At 34.4% G+C, this 22,539-nt stretch overlaps 1 long non-coding RNA gene across 1 annotated transcript in view; it reads left to right on the top strand.

Annotated features, from left to right (window-relative positions):
- LOC118245607 (uncharacterized) overlaps positions 1-14,198 on the top strand; it is a 47,517-nt gene extending 33,319 nt beyond the window's left edge. The window contains exon 3 of the long non-coding RNA XR_004777900.2: positions 14,150-14,198. This is a non-coding gene — a long non-coding RNA (uncharacterized LOC118245607). The remainder of the gene's footprint in view (positions 1-14,149) is intronic.
- Positions 14,199-22,539: the final 8,341 nt, after the last annotated feature.

Raw genomic sequence — 22,539 nt, 5'->3', positions numbered from 1 at the left:
ATCCACCATATTCAGAGAAAGGATGTTATAGTTACTGTGCCCTTTTCAAAATTAAGTATGCCTGTACTAATGTAATTTTTAGAGTAGAACTCTATTTAGGGACACACATTTTTTACAGTGGATTCTGACTGGCAAGAATGTGTTGTGCCATCTCTCATCATTAGCATATAAATGACATGTTCAGAGGACCAAACCAAGTGCTTTTTACAGGACATATGCTATGTGACATGAGACACATAAAAAGATAATTAAGTATATTAAACAATAATTTGATTTATTTCATATTTGTTTTAAATGGGGATATAAAACTGATTCATGCCTAATTCGTTTCCCAGGCAATATCTTTTCACGGCACAGATGTTTAGCAAGCAAAAACAATGCAGTCTCTACAGTACTTTGCATGTAGTGTCGGAGAAAAACTTGACCAGGCAATATGTAATTAAGGAGCAATCACATAAAAAAGGGCAAAAAAAAGATTGTTTTCAAACAAAAAATAAAAAATGAAGTCACGGACTACTAAAATGGGATATTATTCAGAAGTTGACCAGGACAAATAACATGCGGAATGAAAAACTGTCAAAACCAGTTTAGTAGAAGAAAAAATAAACCCAAAATCTATTGCTAGAAGTTCTTATTCCCAATGATGAATAAAAGTCACTTTTTATCCCATGCAAATACCTAAATATGGTTGTGCTAATTACCTTGTTACTCTTCTATACGTGAGTATGACTGCTTGAATCCAGTTGAATGCTGGACAATAAGCTTGAAGTCAACAAAACTGACCAGTCGCTTCTTTGTTAACCTGCTCTAAATTCTCTTTTTCCAAGCAAACTGAGGTGTGCATTGTAGCAGTGCAGTTCTGTGATGAAAGACATGCTGATCACGAGCAATAGTAGACAAGCATCATTCTGATATTTGATTATTATTTATTTATTTAATACAATTGGACAAACTTCAGGGCTCATCTTTTTGACAATGATTATTCAACCTCCAGTTATATGGCTTGGAAAATCTTTTTTTCCAGTCAGTCAAGCTGGAAAACTGGGCAGATAGGACAAATTCCCTAACTGGAAGATATAATTTCATCTCTGGCTTTGCCTGGGTAGAAGTGTTCATTAAAAGGCATGGTCTACCAGTGAAAGACAATATCTTATGCTACTTTTCCTAGATGATTCCATTTTGATTTTGTTTTGGTCCGAAACATATCCTGATTTATTCTCAGTTTACAGATAATACTGAAGGAGTCTAATAACTCAAAAATTGAAATAAAATATTAAATACCCAAAAATAAGTACAAAGTTTTTATTTATAACTATTCAAAATAGGTAATCTTGCACTTCTATGTTGAAGCATATTCTGATTTAGATGACTAGGATATTACCAGCATTTCATGCTATAAGACACCATTTGTGAAAGGCCACTTAACACATCTTGTGTAAAGTCTCTATAATTAGTGGATAGTTGATTTGTAAAGGGAAGAATACTCGAAGGTAGAGGTGAGAATAAGGATGAATTTTTGTCTTTTTAAGTATTGTTGTTAAGGAGGTAAAACAAACCATGAAAAGTTTTAGAAATAATTACTTTGAAATACCATTAGCTTAGAAATAGTTAAGGGGATGAATTACAAGTCAGATTTAGAAACAACCAGAATTAAGAACATAGATATGAAAACTAAAATGTTCTATATAAGAGCTAGCCCAATACTATCTTGCCATAGTATCCGTCACTTTCAAACATTCTTGCACAGAAATCAAGGATGTCCATCAAACATCATGTTACAAAGAAAATTATCCACTGTGGTTGCTTGTTTGGTTGGTTTTCACTACTTAAAACTGAAAAATAATTAAAAAAAAAAAAAAGTTACTCTGGCACAATGAAATCCTTTTGGCACTCCCAAGTATATAGGGTATGGCTGTAACCAATGTGATTCAAGATGAGCTAGCCCCGGTATGAGCTTCACTATATGAACTGGCTCAGAAATCAGGGGTTTGATTTCTGAAGGTGAAAGGAGGGCAGTTCTGAACTACTTCTGTGTTCCCAGACTTGGAGCTGCCTAGAATCCAGACAGGCCCCAGATCTTAGCATACCTTGAACTGAAGCAATGTCTGGAAGTCAACATTCAAGTGAGAATATTCAGACTGGAATTATTAGTATCTGACACTTCTTTACCAGCCCCTCAATAATTTTTAAAAAAAGGTTGCATTCTGGAATGAATGTACATTTTGATAATGGCCAACTCTGAATAAAGTGGGGACAAGAAAATTGTCTATTTGAGGTCAAATTTTGCAGATTCTCTTTATTCTAGTCAGTTTTCAGTCTTCTGCAGTGGTCAAGACACTAAAGTACTGCACAATTCACAGGCCTCCTTTTCACAAACAGTATTCCCTGGCACCCACACTCCTTTTTTCGTTTTTTCTGTCTTTGAAGGCAGAACCAGGAAGTTTTTCTGGTAATTACTGCAACAGATTATGTTGAAATAATTTTTAAAGATCTGTTTATCAACAGGATTTTCCCCTGCTTTTTTTTTTCCCCCATTAATTAAACCAGTGTTTAATATCCATTAATCATCTATTTCTGTTAGGTATAAGTGCAATAAACATTTTGTGTTAATTTATTTGTATGCTATCACTTAAACCCACAATTTGTATATCATGGGTGGGTTAGGCAAGGCTCACTGCAGACCTATAACAAAGAAATAATTTTTACTCTAGAGAACTTACAATATACATTAAAGGGAAGATGAAATAACAGGACTGGGAAAGAAAAGAAAGTAGAAATAAAAACTGAACAGAACTGAGCAGAAAAGCAAAAATCACCAATGACTCTTGGTAAAACAAGGGAAATTAGTACTAAAGTAGGATACCTGGTAAAAATGTTCCTAGGTGTACAGATGTTAGAAAAAAATCATAATATTGGTTTTGAATATCTCTAAATAACTATTTTATACCTTTCTTAATATTTTAGGGAAGGAGAATCACTACCCCTATCTATTTTTAGTCCGTTTTTTAATTTTTTTGAGAATTTTCATGGTCTTTATCCTGAGGATCTCTGGCTCATCTGGTCTACTTAGTTTTATTATCAGCATCCTCTGTGGACATTTATTTCATGCAATAAATAATTTATTTTGAGAACTGATCTTTCATGCTGTAATTTCAGAAATACCTAGAAGTCAGATGTATTCTTGTTGTGTTATATGTACATTAGGTCAGTAGTCTATATAGTTACATTCTAGGTTTTCTTTCTTTTTCCACTCTTATTTCCTTCTGCCAGTAATCAAGATTCTAAATGTTTCATCCTTTAAAAAAGGCAAATCTTGACCAAAACTTTCTAGCTTCAAGAAAGCTTCAGGAAAGGTTCTGTTTTCCTGTTGTCTCACATTCTGCACTGGCAAATTTTGAAGTTTGCCCTTCACATATGGATGAAAGCCATGAAAGCCTTACTTGTTTTCAGTTCTTTTGGTGATTTAGACTGATAGAAACAATAGAACTTTGCATTGTAAAGTTCTCAAATTCCCTCAACACCTGTTTTAAGGGCATACAGTTCTGCTGATGAATGTTCCATGCTTTAAGTAGTGATTTGTCATTAATCACATTAAGAAATAGACCTAACAAATCATAAATTAAACGTAAGGTTGTGTTGCTGGCTCTCTTTTTAGCAAGGATGAAGCAGTCTATTAATAACTCTGCATTTGAGATAAAGGAACATCTGTATATGTTATTGCTATGATAGGCCCTTTTTCAAAGCAGTGTTTCAAACCAGTTAGTGACAATTCAGTCTTTGCTCTGTACTTGGGAACAGTGTCAGAATTCTTTGCTATGTCAATGCAGTTACTTGTATAAACTCTAAGGATTGTGGCCTAAACTGCACACAGTGCTAATCACTATCACAGTATGGTCAAATTACAGAAATCTAATCCTGGTTAATGTATTAGCACCCAGTGAATAGAATTAGAATACTGGTAGCATTGTAACCTGAAGCACTCTGAAAATGGTATCTATAACTTGAGCTATTTCTTTCAACAATTATGTTGAAAGAAACTAAGGGTTACTAAGATGGTGAAGGGCCTAGAGGGGAAGATTTAGAAGGAGCGGCTGAGGTCACTTGGCTTGTTCAGCCTGGAAAAGAGGAGGCTGAGGGGAGACCTCATCGCAGCCTACAGCTTCCTCACGAGGGGGAGTGCAGGGACAGGTGCCTATCTGTTCTCTCTAGTGACCAGCAATAGGACCCAAGGGAATGGGGTCAAGCTGCAACAGGGAAGGTTCAAGCTGGATATCAGAAAACGGTTGTTCACCGAGAGGGTTGTCACACACTGGAACGGGCTCCCCAGGGACGTAGTCACGGCACCAAGTCTGTCGGAGTTTAAGAAGTGTTTGGACTGTGCTCGTAGTCATATGGTCTGAATTTTTGGGTAGACCTGTGTGGAGCCAGGAGTTGGACTTGATGATCTTTGTGGGTTCCTTCCAACTCAGGATATTCTATGATTCTATGAAATTGTGATTATTAGAAACTTCATTAATAAAAAAGGTAGTTACTGTAAGCAAGAGATAATTAGAATAATTTTATGTAAAATATACATGTCAATAAAGTTTTTTTAAAAAAGAAAATCGTAGATGGTATCGTCTTTGTATCTTTCTAAAGCTCACTTGTTTTCCATACTATTTTGTCAGAGCAACACAAACTTGGGGTAGGAATTGTCTGGACCCTCAAAATTGTGTTCAATTTCTATTGCTTTCATATGTTTATACGAATGACATTTATTTCCTCAGTTTTCATAAAGATTTTCCATTTGCAGTCTCAGAATTTACATTTTTGAGCACACAAGATTGATGAGAAGCAATTCTTTCTGTTACTGAAAACAGAATATAGGATAGCATCTACCACTTAATCAGATGATTGCAAAAGGAAGAAGAAATATTTTGATCTTGGGCTATGTAGTGTAGAGAAAGGGGAAAAGAAAACATTTGTTTCTCTTACTCATGATTTAGTAATTAAATGGTTTTATTAATTTCTATTTTACCTACCTCAGTTTAATAGGTAACTGCAAGTTACCTATAACAAGGCAACAAGCAAGTTAGCTAGCATCAAGATATTCCATGACAGTGGAAATTCTCGTTACTCCCAAGTGCCTGAACACTCCATTGCATTTCTCCTACATTACCATTTATGCACATGTAGTGAAAATAAAATAAAAAGGCTTTTTGAAGTCTTGGACACTGCAGAAACTAGTAGATGTAGAAATTTGAACTGTTTGTGAAATTCAGTTTTTTATTTCAAAACTTAGTATTACTGATATTTTGTTGTTAACAGGTCAGGGACTCCACAGATGACATCACATCTGAAACCATGTATTCTCTATTGGATTGTATATTAAGAAAGCATCATGGCCTGACAGAGTAGCATGGGGTCTGGCTACTGGTGATGCTGCTTCTTGTGCATGTCCTTTCCAAGACATATGTACTGCTCTTCTTTATCAGGGAAGTACATGAGTTGCCAGGCAATTGCTAATGGGGGCTGAGTGAGTGCAAGACTTGACCAGTCTTTCTGTTTAATGGCATAGTCCAACTTGTGGGTAGCTGGGAGTCAGCCTCTTCTTGCAGATAACTAGTGATAGGACTAGAGGGAATGGCCTCCAGTTGCGCTAGGGGAGGTTTAAGTTGGAAAACAGGAGGCATTTCTTCTCAAAAAGAGCAGTCAGGCATTGGAACGGGTTGCCCAGGGAAGTGGTGACGTCACCATCCCTGGGGGTGTTCAAGGAACGGTTGGACCTGGTGCTTAGGGACATGGGTTAGTGGGTGACAATGGTAGTAAGGGTGATGGTTGGATCAGATGATCTTGGAAGTCTTTTCCAACCTTTATTATTCTGTGATTCTATAATTCTACTTGCTTTCCCTTTGATAAGCCTAGGCCTTACAGACAGGATTATGTAGTGGGGGAGAGCTAGGAGAAACTCCAATGTTTTTCCTTCTATTTCAGGGAGGATTCAAACCTTTCACAGTGAACTACAGAATCAGGCAAATAATGCAGAGATAAAATCTGAGTTTAGAAATCCTTTTTTATCTGTTTATATTAGGTGTGCTATAAAAAGCACATCACCATGGTATCCCAGCTCTTTACAATTAAAGAAAACTATTTCTACTATTTACTTAGCAACTCTGACAATAGCCTGCAGCAGCAGTAGAACAACTTGACTGCCTGGCATTTTACAAGATAAATTCTTCACTACTGTCTGATTTTTTTTTTTTCTTTTCACTGTTGCTTGCAGAGACTTAAAAAGTTACTGCTTCTTCAACCACTGAGGCTGGTCTTGTTGCACTCACTTGAGTTATGGATCACTGAGTACACTTTGTACCTTTACATGCCAGTTTGAGAAAAATCAATTTTAGTCTTGAAGAGATGAAACTAGTGTTGCAGAAGATCAGTGCACATTTCCAGGTGCTGCAGGGCACTACCATCTTGATGGGAATTCAGCAAAACATGACATAGGTATGGTGCAAAATTGCTTACTTTTATGCTAAGAAATCTAGAAAAAATAACAGAGTAAATGACAATACTATGAAGAAGCACACTAGCTACAGTAAATACTTCTAAGATAGTCATAATTCTAGCTTTAAAATCTGATTTGTTACTAACTGTAAGTTAGTAGATGTATATGTTTTACCCACAACATTTATTGGCATACAGAGGTAAGATATTAACTGCATGCTGATAAATATTGTGGCTACAATAGAAATACATGTTAAAAATGAGATATACATTAAAAAAAAACATATCAGATGTTGAAGAATTAAACAATTTGTGCATAATAATGGATGAAAGTATTTAGGTTTATTTCTGTCCAATTAATTGTCACTTAACTGGAAGATAATCTCAAAACAGCAGTATCACTGTCTACCCTTTTCTTCATGTATATTATAAACCTGTGCACTGATTGGTCCATGTGCCAACTGTACACATCTGCAAAAACTTCAGAAATTGACTTTTTTCTTTGTTTTCCCTGCTATATTTCTACTCATTTAAAAAAATTCAGGTTTTAATTTTCTGTTCATAGTTTAGAACTAGGTGTACTCTTTCCTGCCTTGGAGGACATGAGTAGCACTTCCATGGGATATTAACCGTGCTTTTCACAGACCAGAAATGCTGATTCCAGATGAGACATTCTGCTGAACTCATATAAATGTCTTCTGTCAGATCGTATTTATTAATATTTTTGAAAGAGTAGCTTTTTCATGGAAGAGTTTATGCTATATCAAATATCATCTATTTGTGAAAATCTAACTTAAAGTTAGGTCAGGAATTTCCCGTTCTCCTGCAGCTGATGTAAGTCATATTTGTTCTAGTATAAAAAATGTGCCAGTATATATATTTTATTGTGCATTCAGGCTATCTTGATGGAAATACAGAGGTGTATTCTCTCTGGAGTCATACCAGCTTGAAGGGGTTGCTGTTCCCCTAACCTATCTTCTTCTTCATGTCAATACTCCCTGTAGAAAGTAGTTGTTTTTCTGATTTGATGGATTTTCTTATCTGCCTGCTTCTTAACTACATGATCCAAGTTAATGTATAGAGCATACATAATAGAATTTTGCTAATCAAACTGATTGGAACTGAAACAGGATAAGAATTACTTATATAAGCAGCTCCGCAGGGAGATTAGAGGAGGCAATAACCTCTAACTTCAGGAACAGACTGAAGGTGATAATTATTTCAACAGTGTTGCTTTAGCTTGAGAACGATGCATGAAAACAGCTTAAATGATAAAAAGGGTTTAGATCCTCAATACATAGAGATTGGAACACTCACTCCATTCTCAGTGGAAGCAGTACATAAAGCAGCCAATTGCAGGATCAAAAGCAAAACCAGAAGAACAAAAAGGGAGACTGTAAAAAAAATTGTCCAAGGTCTTATTCCATTTTCATAGCAGTGGAATTTTCCACGAAATGCTATTAAACATGCAGGGATGATTTTGAAATACATTCTGCAATTTTTGCTATAACAAAAATATAGTGCAGAGATAGGCTAAACTTGCCTAGTCATACCAGCTTCATATGTGCTCTATCTTGAAAGAAAAAGGCGGGTAAGAATTCACTTCCAAATATCAATTTTGTAAAACTATCTGGATAAAGAAGTTATAAAACAAGGTTGATTTATGTTATTCCAAGTATATAAGTAGCTTAAGTTGATCATAAACCTGATCATCACTGAAATATGAAGAACAAGGAGGTTCTGAAGTACCATAAAGAAAAGTTAAGTTTGTTTGTTTGTTTTTACCTTTTATTCCCCTTAAAAAAACATCACTGGTAATTATGATCATAATTTCTTGACAAACGATTTTGACATTTACATGATTTACTTAATGCGACTGGACATCTCTAATTTATTGTAACGATTTATGAGTTAAAAAAGCTAACAGCGTTTAATCTCTGATATCATTTGTATAATGGTGACAAAAAATCTGAAAAAATAATATTCTTTTTTTGTACTTTATAAGTTCTATAGCATATCTTAGATTGTGTTTTTTGTTTGTTTTATTTTGTTTTCCTACAGGATAAATCTCTCAGTAGCAACACCACTAATTTGTCGTTCTTTTCTTCTTGGAGAATATATTTGAATGCAAATAATTGATTTTTGCCGTTTTCCTAATTCTGTGGTAATCCAATTACAGATCACCTGTACCGGAAGTGATAGTTTTGCAGTCCATCAAGAACCATCTGATTTCCTATCTAATTATTAATTCACCCTATCCTTATCCCTTGTCCTCAGCTGGCATTATTCATGGTGGAAGATGCTTATCGTTGCACTGAGTCTCAATGAGCTTGGTAGAAGACTGGGTAGAGGCAGCACTAATCCACAAGTGGTAAACGTTAAGACAAAGAATTCCAGTGCTGAAGTTGGGATTGAGACTGCCTTGCGTTTCCTGTATACACAATAAAGAAAGTGATTCAGCCTGGCAAACCTATTACTAAATTTCTGCAGATGTCTTTAAGGAGGCCTAAGGAGATCGCACACCTAAAAGACGTTAGTATGGTGTATGACTTAGAAACACAGTGTTCATGCAAAACAATAACCAAGCCAGAGACTGCTGTGCTTCCTTTCCTCCCTCTGCCTTTAGCAGCTTCATATTGATTTCAGGGATCAAAAATCTTGCCAGGATATCCAGTCCTTGTTCAAATTATTGTTTACTGGGGTCTGGGCTTCTGTAGACAATGTATACTTGATGTATTTCTTTTCACAACAGTCTCTGGAAACGCTTTATCAGAATCTTGGCAAGAGATGCCTTTTCTCAGTGTTTATTAAAAAGAGAGAATCTATTTGGTTCATAGATTAGGACACTAGAAAAATAAGAGGAATTTAAGGCATTTTAAGACTAGTAATTATGCAGCGATCATATAGAACAAGCTGGAAAATCTGCTCATGGAAATCACTATCATGAGTTGAATATGTAGTATATCCAACTAGTATATGTTTTTGGAAAAAAAAATGTTTCAGTACAAGAAAAATGGGTTAAAGCTTTGCTAGTATTGTCTATTAGTTATGGACCAGAATCAATGGACCATTTTTTATGTTGTGTTTTTCTGTACTAAGCTGTATTTCCTGATAGAATTTGAACTCTTTTGTTTCTATTTTATTAAATGAAGAAATCAGCCATATTTAAGAGAAAAAAAAATCTTACTTCCTTTATTAGGAATGAATCACACTATCCAAAAATTGAGTTGAACAATTTAAACATTTTCTGGAAATTCTCACTATGTTCTATGTGATGAACTGTCAAAGTATAAAATTTATTTGTTGATATTATGGCAGTGGAAATCCAGTTTTGTGAGTCCTAGCATGTAATTCCAGACTGTTACTGTTCCATTCAAGAATTATTCTTCTGATATTTAGGCTTTTCTGACCATATAACAATATGTTAAAAGTGTGGGTTTTGGAGCTGAATCAGTTGATAATACTGAGTTATATTCATATTATCTTCACCATTTCACTTAAAGAGAGCAAAATTCAGCATTAATTTTGGGGATTCTCATTAGCTATCATCTTGAATGGCATGCGCTGGAGGAAGAATGGACTCATCTATAGTCTCTCTTTCATTGTTTTCTACTTATTTCAGATGTTTAGAGTAATGCTTAGAGAAGCATTACTGCTCATTAACTTGCTTAGGATTTATCTGTTTCAAATAACTGGCAGAAACTGTTTTTGGAGAGAAATATCCCTTTCCTCTTGTTTGTTTGCGATTTGTAAACTCAACAGATGTACCACATACCATTTTATTTTTTGCTGTTTCTACATTATGCTTACAATACAAAGCTAAAAATATCTGTACTTTGATTTGTAGGTGAATTCAAAATTAGTTAATCTATAGGAAATATTCTTGAATGAGTATTTGTAAAACAAGTCTACCTCCTTTACCTTTCATGCACAGGAAAAGTAAAAATACACTGTGTGTTTGTTTTCTGAAGTCCAATTCTTACTCCTTTACATGAAAAGCAGATTTTTTTTTTTCTCCTCTGATTGTCCTCTGTATTACTTGATTTTAGGGCATCTTTGAAGAAGCTTCTCTAGGCAGCTAACAAATATAAGGAAATGAGAACTCTAATTAGACAATCTGCTTCTTTGACTTGGTTTGCTCCAGTGATGTTTGACTGTGGCTCATGTAGTGCTCTTTAAAAAAAAAACCAACAACAACAACAAAAAAAAACACTCATCACCTTGTTTTGACTGGTAGTGGCTATTCAGAAGGATCTGTAACTTTTGCTGTTAATGACCAGCTGTGCACTCTGTAGTTGTAATGGTTGCCATTTCTCTTCTTAAATCCTGGGATAAAGGTACATATGCACATTTGAACACCTGAATGATATGTATTCATTTTAAATATTGTCTGAAAAGGCAGTAGATCATAAGAGGTTAGAAATAAAAAAATGCATGTTCAATTTATTTTATTCCAGCTTAGTACCATTCATTACACCTGATATTTTTTCCTGTTCTGTAAACAGTAAATGGATTGGGCACTGAATCAAAACCAAATCTAACCTGTAGTTACAGCTTTACAAGGAGTATATTAACTTGTCAGAAATTCAGTAAAATGATCATCTGTGAGTGTTTTAATGAAATCATTTTGACAGATAGGTATAAGAAGCAGTAAAAGGATACAAGAAAACCCTAAGTTAATTAGTTGAACTTAGAAACCTCAGCTGAAATATCAAAAAAAACAAATACTGTGTATATTTGCTTCAACACTGGTGACATTTTGCACAGATATATCTTCTTTTCCTATGGTACTAGAAAAGATATTTTTGGGACATGAATTACTGTGAGAAAAAACAATGCTTTTACTATAAATATCTCCATTAATGTGGATATTCTGTGATTTAGCTAGGGCTAGCTTCAAAACATGGTGTTTTGGAAGAAAAAATACTAACAGAATTTAGAATGAATGTGAGAAATAATTATTGAGGGATGAATATTTCACTGACAATTCAAGATAAATCCTTATTCAAATTGAATTTCCTTTTGGAAAGCTTAAGGCCATCAGTCTATTATAAGACAACAAAACTGACTGATGCTCATTTGAACTGGTATTATTTTTATTAAACCTGAAAGGGGTATGATGAATTAATGTATTTGTAAACTAAGTCTGCAAAAACACGGCAGATTGATAGTCGTGCTTAATTTGGAAGGAAAATGAGCTTTATTGCAGTTTGTTTTTTTCTCTCTCCTTTTTTTTTTTTCCTGACATACCTCAGTTCTCATTCCTATCACCTTTCTTTTTCCACTTCCTGTTTTCTATTGCTCTGTTATAGTGTAGGCTATATTCTTTGTTCAATTCTAGATTGAATTAAGGTAGTGTGAAAACAATGGTGTGGTGGTGACGTGTCACAATTGGTTTATGTGGTTGTGTTAAAGAGCTGCTCTCAATAGCTCCACTAATATTAAACTTGCCAAAAAATTGTTTTCATGGCAAAATCTTTGAAATCTGAAGGGAAAGCATAGTGTGCATGATCATGGATCCCATGTCTGCCAGTGGCAGTGTGCCTTCAGCAGGATGGGGAGGCAAGCAGAGCAGGGGGATACAACCAGATAGGAATGGGATTTACCCTGGAATGCAGGACACAAGAACACCAAAACTGTGCAGGACCATTTTAAGTTAAGTGCAGTAAGTGAAGACCAAGCTCATATAGACAGTATGGATCTACAACAGCAGATAACAAGCAGAGCAGAACCACAGATTTTTCGTACCTCAATGTGGATGTCAAGTCTTAACACAATTATACAGCATATCACAAGTTATAGCACTACAGTTTTGTCAGATTTTAGGGAGGAGTGAAGGCATTCCCTTCGGGTTTCACTCTGCTGAGTGATGGGTGGGGTATGCAGCTGTGTTAATCTCCATTCTATATCAGTGACAATTTCCTTACCTTGGAACCTTCATTTTATAAATACGGTGTTGCTTTACTCTCCATCACCACTTTAAAATGTTACTTGTTTATTTTGCCAAGAGAGGTTGCTGGGGAAACAGTCAGAATCAACAAAAGTAGTAGATATGAATTAAGGTAATCACACATGAATAGCTTATTGTTATTGTTTGTTTGTTTGTTTCTGTGATGTTTAAAATTTCTGTACTTTGTAAAGTTAAAATGAATCCTTTTCCCAGTGACGTAAATAAGGACAGGGTATTATCTGGAAAACAGTAGTAAAACCTGTACTCTCTGTCTCATTAAGTTATTTTGGTATGGAACCACAGTAATCAGTGTTGCTTGGGGTAGAAACATATGCCCAGTATTATCATTGAAGATTTGTTTATGCACATGTTTCGGGATAAGGCTCCAGAGAAAATGACGCAACAAAACTCTTATTTCCAGGCAGTTCTTTCTAAGTAGGCAGTCAGGTTACAAGAATGACATTGCTAACCTCCTTCTTCTTTATAAACAATTCTTTAATAAATGAAAATACGGAACAGCAGAAACCCGGCTGATAAGTATTAGTCTGAATACACTACTCAGTCATAGTGGAAGCACCACTTAGATTCAGTGTAGCATTTTTCCTCCTGATAGCTGTATCATTAGGATTTTGCTTGAATTAAAACATTAAGTATACTATTGATACAATAACATGAAATGACTAGCGGCCTATCTTAGGGAATGTGTCATGTCAATAAAACTGTTTTTAATAGCACTGTTGCAATTCCCCAGCTGAAAGAGTCTCAAGAATCAGTTAAGACAAAGCCTCAGATCTACCCTGAGGGTATGCAGTAGGATACCATGGACTTTATTTAGGAACAAGTTTTGCTGAAATATGCTTGAAAAATCTAGATAATCTAGATCTGGATATCTAAATTAGTCAAAGGCAGTCTTATTTTTCTTTGTTTCCTCATCTGAAAGTGCCAAAGGACTTCTATAAATATACAAATATACAAATACTGGCACTGCTGTAACCTGGAGTTATCTGGTAGGGTTTCTAGAGCATATGTTCAGGTTACTGCACTAAGTTGTGTTGTGCCACTTGAATTGCTTTGCTATATATTGTGTGAGGACTTGGCTGTTCTAGGCTCATACAAATACTAATATGGATGTAGGTCAGGCTGGGGCCAAACATGAGCATCTCAACTTAAAAGCAGATCCCACAGGAAAGTGGAGTCAGTCTGGCTCAGGCCTCCCAGCAGAGCTGTCAGGTAAAGGGGAGAGCCTGCAGCTGCACTATCATGAAGTTGTCCCTGATCCCTGGCAGCAGGAATTCCTGGAAGGGGGAAGACCTCAAGGCCGTTACACTTTGATGTATTGATATTTGGAGAAATCTGTCTATTTCTCTACTTAAAATGATTTCTTTAGCAGTAGAGCGGAGTAGCTCTTTTTCTTTACATTTCCATCACAAAACAATTGGTGTGTCATGTTGCATTATGTCATATCATATGGTGAAACACAATCTGACATACTGTATCTAAAAGGTATTTGAACATCTCATGTAAGAAACTGGAAGAAAGAGTATATGCTCTCTTTCTTTGTCTTGGCAGTTGTTTTTGTTTTCTGCTTTTCTTTTAGTTCCCCTGGATTGCCAATTAAAAAAATAAATAAATAAAATAGACATCACTGCAAAAACAAATGCATAGTTTTCCTGCTTGTACTCAATATACCTCTAACCTTACTTTCTTTTCTTTTAGGAGAAAACAAAACCAAGAGATCTATGAAAGACAGAGACAATCTACCAGGTAAGAAAGATTCTTTTAAAAAAAAAAAAAAAAAAAAAGAAAATACTTGCAAGACATGAACACCTGAGGAAAGATTAACTGAAGTAAATGAAAAATTTCAAGTAAGAAACTACAGTGCAAAAAGGGATCAAAATACACTAGTGTAGGACAAATGAGGGAGACTTGATGTCAGTCATCACTTTACTGGATGGTACATGTCAAAAATTATAATTAAAGCATTGGCGGTAAATACAAGCCAGGCTTTGTATTCTTTATGCCAGGAGAAATCCAGGGCAATATATGCTGCCTCAGCATGATGATAATAAGAACCAGCCTTAGGCATTCTGTTGCTTTAGGTAAATTTGAGTATGTCTGCTCCTGATCTCTACTGATAGAATCATAGAATATCCCAAGTTGGAAGGGACCCACAAGGATCATCGAGTCCAACTCCTGGCACCACACAGGTCTACCCAAAAATTTAGACCACGTGACTAAGTGCACAGTCCAAACACTTAAACTCCGACAGGCTTGGTGTCTTGACTGCTTCCCTGGGGAGCCTGTTCCAGTGTGCGTCCACCCTTTCAGTGAAGAACCTCTTCCTGATGTCTAGCCTAAACCTCTCCTGCCTCAGCTTAACACCATTCCCAGCGGGTCCTATCACTGGTGATTAAGGAGAATAGGTCGGCGCCTGCCCCTCTGCTCCCCCAATAGATATGATATATCATATCTATTTTATACACTTGTTCAACTACATATTTTGACATTGATACTTTCCCAGAAAGTGACCAGATGATCTCAGAGGTCTTTTCCAACCTTAATGATTCAGTGATTCTGTGATATATATATATATATATATATATGTATACATATAAATCTCATTGGTATTCATTCTCTTTCCCTGGGTTTTCTTTTTATTTGCTTTTCTGTATGCTTTCCTCTCTCTCATTTCTGTCTTTGTCCCTTCCTTCTCTTCTTTGTTTTCATAACTTTTTGACACATTGCACTTTTTTGTCTCTTTTGGTCTTTTCCCTTTTTTTTTTTTTTTTCTCCAACCAGCTTTTCTAGCATTTCTTGTCCAGATTATTTCAGATTTTTTCTTACACTTGTTTCCTTATTTTTTTCCTTCTCTAGAGTAGAAAGTTTAATTTTGCTGGAGAGAAATTAAAAAAAAAAAATGTTTCTTCTCCTTCATTCTACTACTGTGCTAGGTATCTGAGGTGATACTGTTCCTGGCAGGTATTAATATTTACAGACTTATTTTATGAATCTGAAGATTGATTTAGCTTGAGAATAATGCAGAGAAACAGGTGAACCATGGAAATGTTGAGATCTGCTTTCCAAGATTCATAAATCTTAAAGCCATTCTGAGGTGGATACCTTTTAGAAAAGCAATTCCTAATGACTGGAAATCATGAAATATCCAAAATCCAAATTGAGTTAAAAACTTGACTTCCACAGATAAGGAAAATAATCCTTGAAGGAAGAAATATTTTCTAAATTCTTACAGAATTACATTTGTTCTCTGTAAAATAAAATAATAAAAAAAAAATCTGAATATTTGAAGTAACACTAGTTTTCTTAGGAAGTCTGATGATAAATGTACCATTTATGACATACGACTTCCCTCAGAAGTTGTAACACCAGTATTTTACAAAGTTCTGCATATTAAACACTTTAATAGTGTTCCCATTTGGCAATTGTCAGTGTTATATACTATGCATCCCTCTTTTATATCTGTAACAGCTATGCCTCTACATGTACTCAAGCTTTTAGTAAACTGATGTTTTTTTTTCTCTGTATTTGTGTCTAGATTATAAAGCAGTTTGAAGTATCTGTTGATCCTTTTGGAATTACCAAGACACAGGCACATAATAGCCTAAATAAAATTGTGTAGGTTTTCTTAAGGAAAACTGTGCAACAACATACTGTTCTTATCTACAGTTCACCTGTGCTATGTGTATCCAGAAGGTGCCAGTACTGTAACTTTGCCAGCATGTTTCTTTCAAAATGGTTTTGATTTCAGTCTTTCTTTATATATGCTTTAGCCAGTATAAAGTTGTTTTCAAGAGCTATTTTGTGTCCTTTATCTAACAACAGATAGTTGACTAAGTAATAAAATGTATAACATAATAAGAGTAATTTCTCGGGCAATGATTGCCTTTATGATATCTATTGCTATTTGTTTTGACATTTTTAATTGCATTTTCTACGCCTTTTCTTAGAACAGTATAGCATGTCTTAAGCTATAGCTATTCTTGCTATTCCCATCATTTTCCCTTGTTAAACAAGATATGTTTTGTTTGGCACTAAATGTTTTTGTCTTCCAGATACTAATAGAAAATATTTTTCAGGGTCAAACCCTGATATGTGTGTTTAGTTTCAACATGCACACTTGAAATTTTATTCAACTCAGTTATTATTAGCTTCAAATAAATTTATATTACAAGTGCAACATAGAAAAATACTTTTGATGTCTTTTTTGTAGTTGAGAATTTCTACCAGTCCCAGCTGCAGAAATGCTGTGCTTTTAGATCTTCTAAGAGGAAGTAAAATTTTTGAATAAAAAATATGACATTCAGAGATTTGATTGTTGCATATCTAATTTACAGTAAGTTATGCAATGGATGCATTACATCTGCATCTTAAGTAGATTACACTTTTTACTTAACATGTTTACTGCCCTTCTGACAAGAAAATGATAGGAAAGAACTAAATGTGTCTGCCACACAAACTTGTTAGTTAAGAAAAAGACATATTTTTCTTCTAGCAACTGTGAAGAGGTAAGAGAGAAGACACCTGAGAAATCTACCTTGTAATAGTCAAGGACTTTGCTTTCTTTTTGTGTTTATTAGTTTTGTGCTAGAAAAAATGAGCTGAACTCCAAGGTAAGGCTGTATATGCACTTGAGTAAACTGTACATAGATGCTCCCTTTTACCTGTAAAATTCATTTGACTATATGACAGGCAGTACAAACTACTTTTCCTTGAACCGCTAAATTCACTAAAATATATCAGTGAGGCATTTCTAACCCAATCACATTATTTTAATATTTTCTATACATTGTATTTGTTTCATGCATTGTGTATTTGGATGCTTCTCATCAGTGTATGTCTAAAAGCATAACTTGTATAACAAGGACTCATAAAAAAAGAAAAATCAAAAGCAATGTGTACAGCACAATGAACAACTGTAAATCTGCAAGATGGCTCAGTTTGCAAGAGGTCACTTACTATATCAACCTTTCATATAAAATGATGCTTATACAGCTTCTGAAAGTCTCTAGTGTGTGTAATACACACACCATAAACCACCACCAACAACTTAAAAAAATAAAACCAAACGAACACATTGTGGAAAACAAACTGGCACTTATTCAAGTTTGAAATGTGCAGAAGTTACTGGAGAGAAAAGCCAAAAGGGCCTTGTGTGTACCTTCCCTTGATTTCGAATAAAATGGTGAAACCACGAAGAGGGCAAGAATAAAACTCACAACAGGTGAGTGTTATGATTCCATCAGCACTCTTAATTCTAGGAAAATTACTGCAGAGAGCAGTAGAAAAATCAGATGGCAGACTTGGCTGTGGAATAGGAATTAGAGGATTGGTTCTACTCTGACATTGATTGAAAATCGATGTTAAAGAACCATTTTATAGTATCACAGATTGTTCTCTTACCAAATTTAGTAGTTTTTGGCAAATAAAAACACTTGCATGTCAATTCTGTACAGCTGTGTACTCATTGTACTCTGGAAATCCAGGTTTTTAAACCAAGTTCAGTGAAATTATTCTTATACTGATGTATCAGAGCAGAAATAGCATACTGTATGTCTTGCTTAGACTGGAATATAAAACTTCACTTTGCATCAATCTTTGTAATTTAGTTGTTTCACTTCCATACAGAGTTTTCATTCCAAGAAATACTTGGAAATAAGATGACTATTTATCTATTTATGCATGCATAAAGAATTCATTAAAAACCTTCTGAAACTGTAGGATTTTAATTAAAAAAGGGTTATAAATTGCTGAAGGGATAAAAGAAAAACAGAAACCTAAACTGTTCTAAAGTAGTGAATGAAACCCTAAGCAACTAAAACTATTATGGGGAGCTATTATTTATGGAACAGAGCCTATTAATGACAAGTACATGATAACAGAATAAGCATGTTAAGTTCAGTTGCTTTCTTCTTCAAAAATTTTGGATAAAGAAGCCTACGCTGCTTTTGTGGAAATACATTTAACCAGAACTCTTAAAGCTAACTTGGCATAATGCTTTTGGCTTGAAGTAATACATGAAGTTCAGTCTTGAAAACTGCTTAAATGACTTGTGACAAGCTGTCTGCATGCAGGTTTGTATTTTTGTGTGTGTGTGTGTTAGATAAGTTTTTATTAAATAAAGTAATATGCTTTTCTCTAGACATAGTATTTTCTCAGAATGACTGTATAAAAATCCTGTTAAATGGACGAAATTATTCTGAATGAACGGTGGGAATCACAATACATTTAACTATATCTATATTTCCTTCTGATAACTTTTATAGAAGGAGGATTGATGTTTCTCACAATAATATCTCTTCACTTTTGTTACAAGCATGTAGTATCAGAATTCCTCTTGGGCACAATCTTTCCAAGTCCACAGAACCACGTATCTTTGATTCCTCTAGTTTTCTGTGTGTGTTGAGGCCAGTCTGAGCTTTGAAAGCTTGTTCTTTAATTTTGCAAAGCCCTGAATTTAATATCATTTTGACCTTTTTAATATTCTGGGTTTAGAGTGTTCACCATGCAACAGTATTTTACAAAGTGAATCAGTGAATAAATTTTGGGATTTGAATTGGGGATTTAAATAAGACAGGACCAGAATAAGTTTTCATAATCTGTAGATGAGATAGTTTAGATAATCATGGTTTCCAGACTATAATTTTCTGTTTTCCTTCAACAATTCCTGCTTATATAGTTTCTTCCTGGAAATCTGAGTTCTTATTTCATTGGGGTTATTAAGACTGTATATGAAAAAAATTGTTGTGTTCCTGGCATGCCTATATGTATGTCATAATCTGAGTAGTGGGATATACTTTTTCAGTGCTTGCAGCTCTCCATTTAATAATTCCACTTGCATTTGGAAGCTGTCAGCTCAGCTTTCTAGAATGTATGAATTACATATGGCTTAAGAGAGCAATTTGCAGGTATAGCTTGCAAATTTCACATGAACAAACACATATACCCTAAATAAGTCCAAACTGTATGTGTCTGATTTATGCATGTTTGATTTATATATGTGTCCTATTTCTTGATCTTTGTCTTAACAGTCTTTTATATTTAAATTGTTACTCTTCAGATTTCCTTAAATTTATATGCATTTGACTTTGTATCTTCTTGAATGTCTGGGGGCAAGACATGCTCACAACTTTATTATAAATCATATTATATGTTAATATACAAGAGGACGAAGCGTAAAAACTTAAAACTTAAAAATTATAAGATAAACATTTAAATTGCCCTTGCTCATTGGAAATATGAGAAAAATATGAGGAAAATATTTACCTCTTAATAAGTGTATATGGACAAAATATGGACTAAACTATTTCAAATGGTGATGACTCATGCACTTCCTCTGAAATATTATCACCACACAAGTAGATTCTGGGGTCATCAACTGTTAAGGAGTTGCTAGGAACTGATTCCTGACTGATCTATGCATTATTAGGGAGAAAATTAGAAGAGGTCGTAGAAATGGGCAATCCTTATATCAGAGGCTTTAGGGGATTAACTCATCTGTCTCACTGCTAAATCAATCTTATCCCTTTTCCAACCAACAAAATTCAATTAACTTCTATGAATTATTTAGCCACACTGAAGTCTTATATAGCATTAATATTTGTGGTTTGGGGTGTTTTTTGTTTTTGTTTTTCAAGGAATATAAAATATTATTTCTTAATAATCAAACTCCAATGCGGACTGTAATTTTCTATTTCAATGTTTTAAGAAATATAATTTAATTACACCTAATGTTAACTGAAGTATTTTATACAGTAGGTACTGCTTACATTTAGATTATGAATTGCCTCTAGAAATATTAGGGAATCAGAGATTTTTATTCATTTATTTATTTTTACTCAAACAACATTTTAACAAAAACTTACAGAACTTTAATGCTACCAGGTAAATTACAATCTTCTTGTTCAGCCCAAGAAGAAAGGAGTTTGAACAGTGTTGCCAGAAAAGTTACTAGAGCACTTTTGTCTTTGACAAAAATAGTTTAATTCTCATCTGAGAAACTACGTTAAAGTGATTGGCTAAGAATAAAACAGGATTAACTCGTAGACAGAAAAACCTTAATTCCTGAATGCCTTAAAATTTTAAAGTTTGTCAGTCCTTCAGTCATTTCCTTCACTGTTCTTCATATGATAACAAAGATCTAGCCATCAAATTTGAGAAATGGGAACTTGAAGTCTAGACAAGGCAATTGAGATCATGAAAATATCTTTTGCAACTGATCAATAAATAAACTTCGAAAGGCTTGGAGGATGAAGAATGAGACCACATGGGCTAGTTACTTAGCTACTGTTGTCAGTATTGTTGTGAAAAGATAAAAAGTTCAGTGTAACTTAGCCACCCAGTCACACAGTCAAATGGATGAGTGAGCACTGGAATCTGCAATATACTTCATGTTGCGATGCCTACACTGGTATTTACTCCTGAGCTAGGTACTTTACATAGTTCAAAGCTAATGCAAATATCTATGCAGAAACTAGAATCAGAGCAGGGAATACTGTGAACTGTGTCTCTAGACCATAAATCATTTATGTCAGGATTTGTCTTTTAAAGTATTTTGGCCATTCCTGTTATACTGTCAGCACTTCTGCACATAAATGAATTATCTAGCACCTATGTATTCTGCATTCATTTGAACTGGACAGTACTGTATGACATTTTCACTCCTTGAAATACTCCCCATTCAATCAGGTATTATATCAATCCCCTCTGGTTTCTCTTGAATTGCTTTATGCTGATTTACTATTAAATTTTACTCTGATTTCTTACTGCATTTTTTTTTCTACTGACTTTAATTATATGTCTGAACCTTGTGGATCAGGATAACTTTTATTAAACATAATAAATGGATGCTTCTAACAGATGTCCTTGTAGTCCCTCCTAGGTTCATCAAAGCCAAAGACTCTGAAGATAACATATGGTTATATGATAGATGGTAAATCTGCAGACTGAAGAATTTGATATGAATTTCAAATGTAAGTTGCTAATTTTTTTCTTAAAAAATGAAGTGTTAATGTTACCACGTAAGCTGGAGAGAGACCTTTTTGCAACACCTTAGTCAATTGTACATCAAACTTAACAAACATGATGTGGTAAGATAGGAATTTCCTTAGAAACCACAAAACTTTCCGCTGAAACATAGTGCGTTGGTTGTAGATGCTGAATAATTTAGAAGTCTCAGCAGTGTTGCCAGTGCTAGCAAGATATTCCAATTCCTAATAGACAAATATGTCATTCAGTACCTTTGCTTTTATGTTCTCCTCTTCACAGCTTATCTGACTGAAGGAACAATCTTACGTTTTAACTAACAGATAGTGACTGAAACTTAGAACATAGTGTACAGTGTCAAAACTATATCTGATAGAATGGCAATATATATCATATTTTAGGTGTACTGTTGGGAGTTTTTTGTGTTCTACAGTGCCATAAGATAAACTCCAAAATTTACTATAAATGTATAAAGGTTCATACACTTTATCTTCTTCCTTTTCAGTAGTTTCTCCTGCATTATATGGAAAACAGACAGAAAGGATAAAATGTTGAATTTCATAATAATTCCTATTTTTGAGTTGCATGGGGATTTTTCATTTTAATAGTTAAAACAATTAGTTGTGCTGATATTAGCTACTATACATTGATTTTGTTGTTATAAAGCACACTAAAATCTGGTTACTTCTTATTTCTCAGCATTCCTACATTTTTTCTCGACAGTTTACAACAAATTTAATGACTTTAACAGTATAGATTTTATAAATATGTACTTAACACTCTATTTTTAATTACTTGGTTAGTTAAGTAGCATTTTTAGTGGTCATTATTTGTGTAGTACTCAATTACGATTTTTGCTGCCACTTCTAGTTTTGTTTGTTTGTTTGTTTGTTTGTTTGTTTTCCCTGAAATGAACACATACTAATATAATACAAGAATTTTGGTTCTTTCACATTTAAATGCCTTCACTGGTGAGATATGCAGATAACAACAGAAAAAAAAAAAAACACTATATATAACATTAATGTTCCATCATTCTATTAACCTGTTGCTCGGTTTTGTGGGTTTTGTTTGTTTGTTTTGTATTGCATACCTGTGCTAATTTC

This window comes from Cygnus atratus, chromosome 13 (genome assembly GCF_013377495.2).
Source record: "Cygnus atratus isolate AKBS03 ecotype Queensland, Australia chromosome 13, CAtr_DNAZoo_HiC_assembly, whole genome shotgun sequence".
In the NCBI taxonomy this organism is placed as follows: domain Eukaryota; kingdom Metazoa; phylum Chordata; class Aves; order Anseriformes; family Anatidae; genus Cygnus; species Cygnus atratus.
Note: the sequence above shows the minus strand (reverse complement) of the source record. Positions and strands in the feature narration are given on the sequence as shown.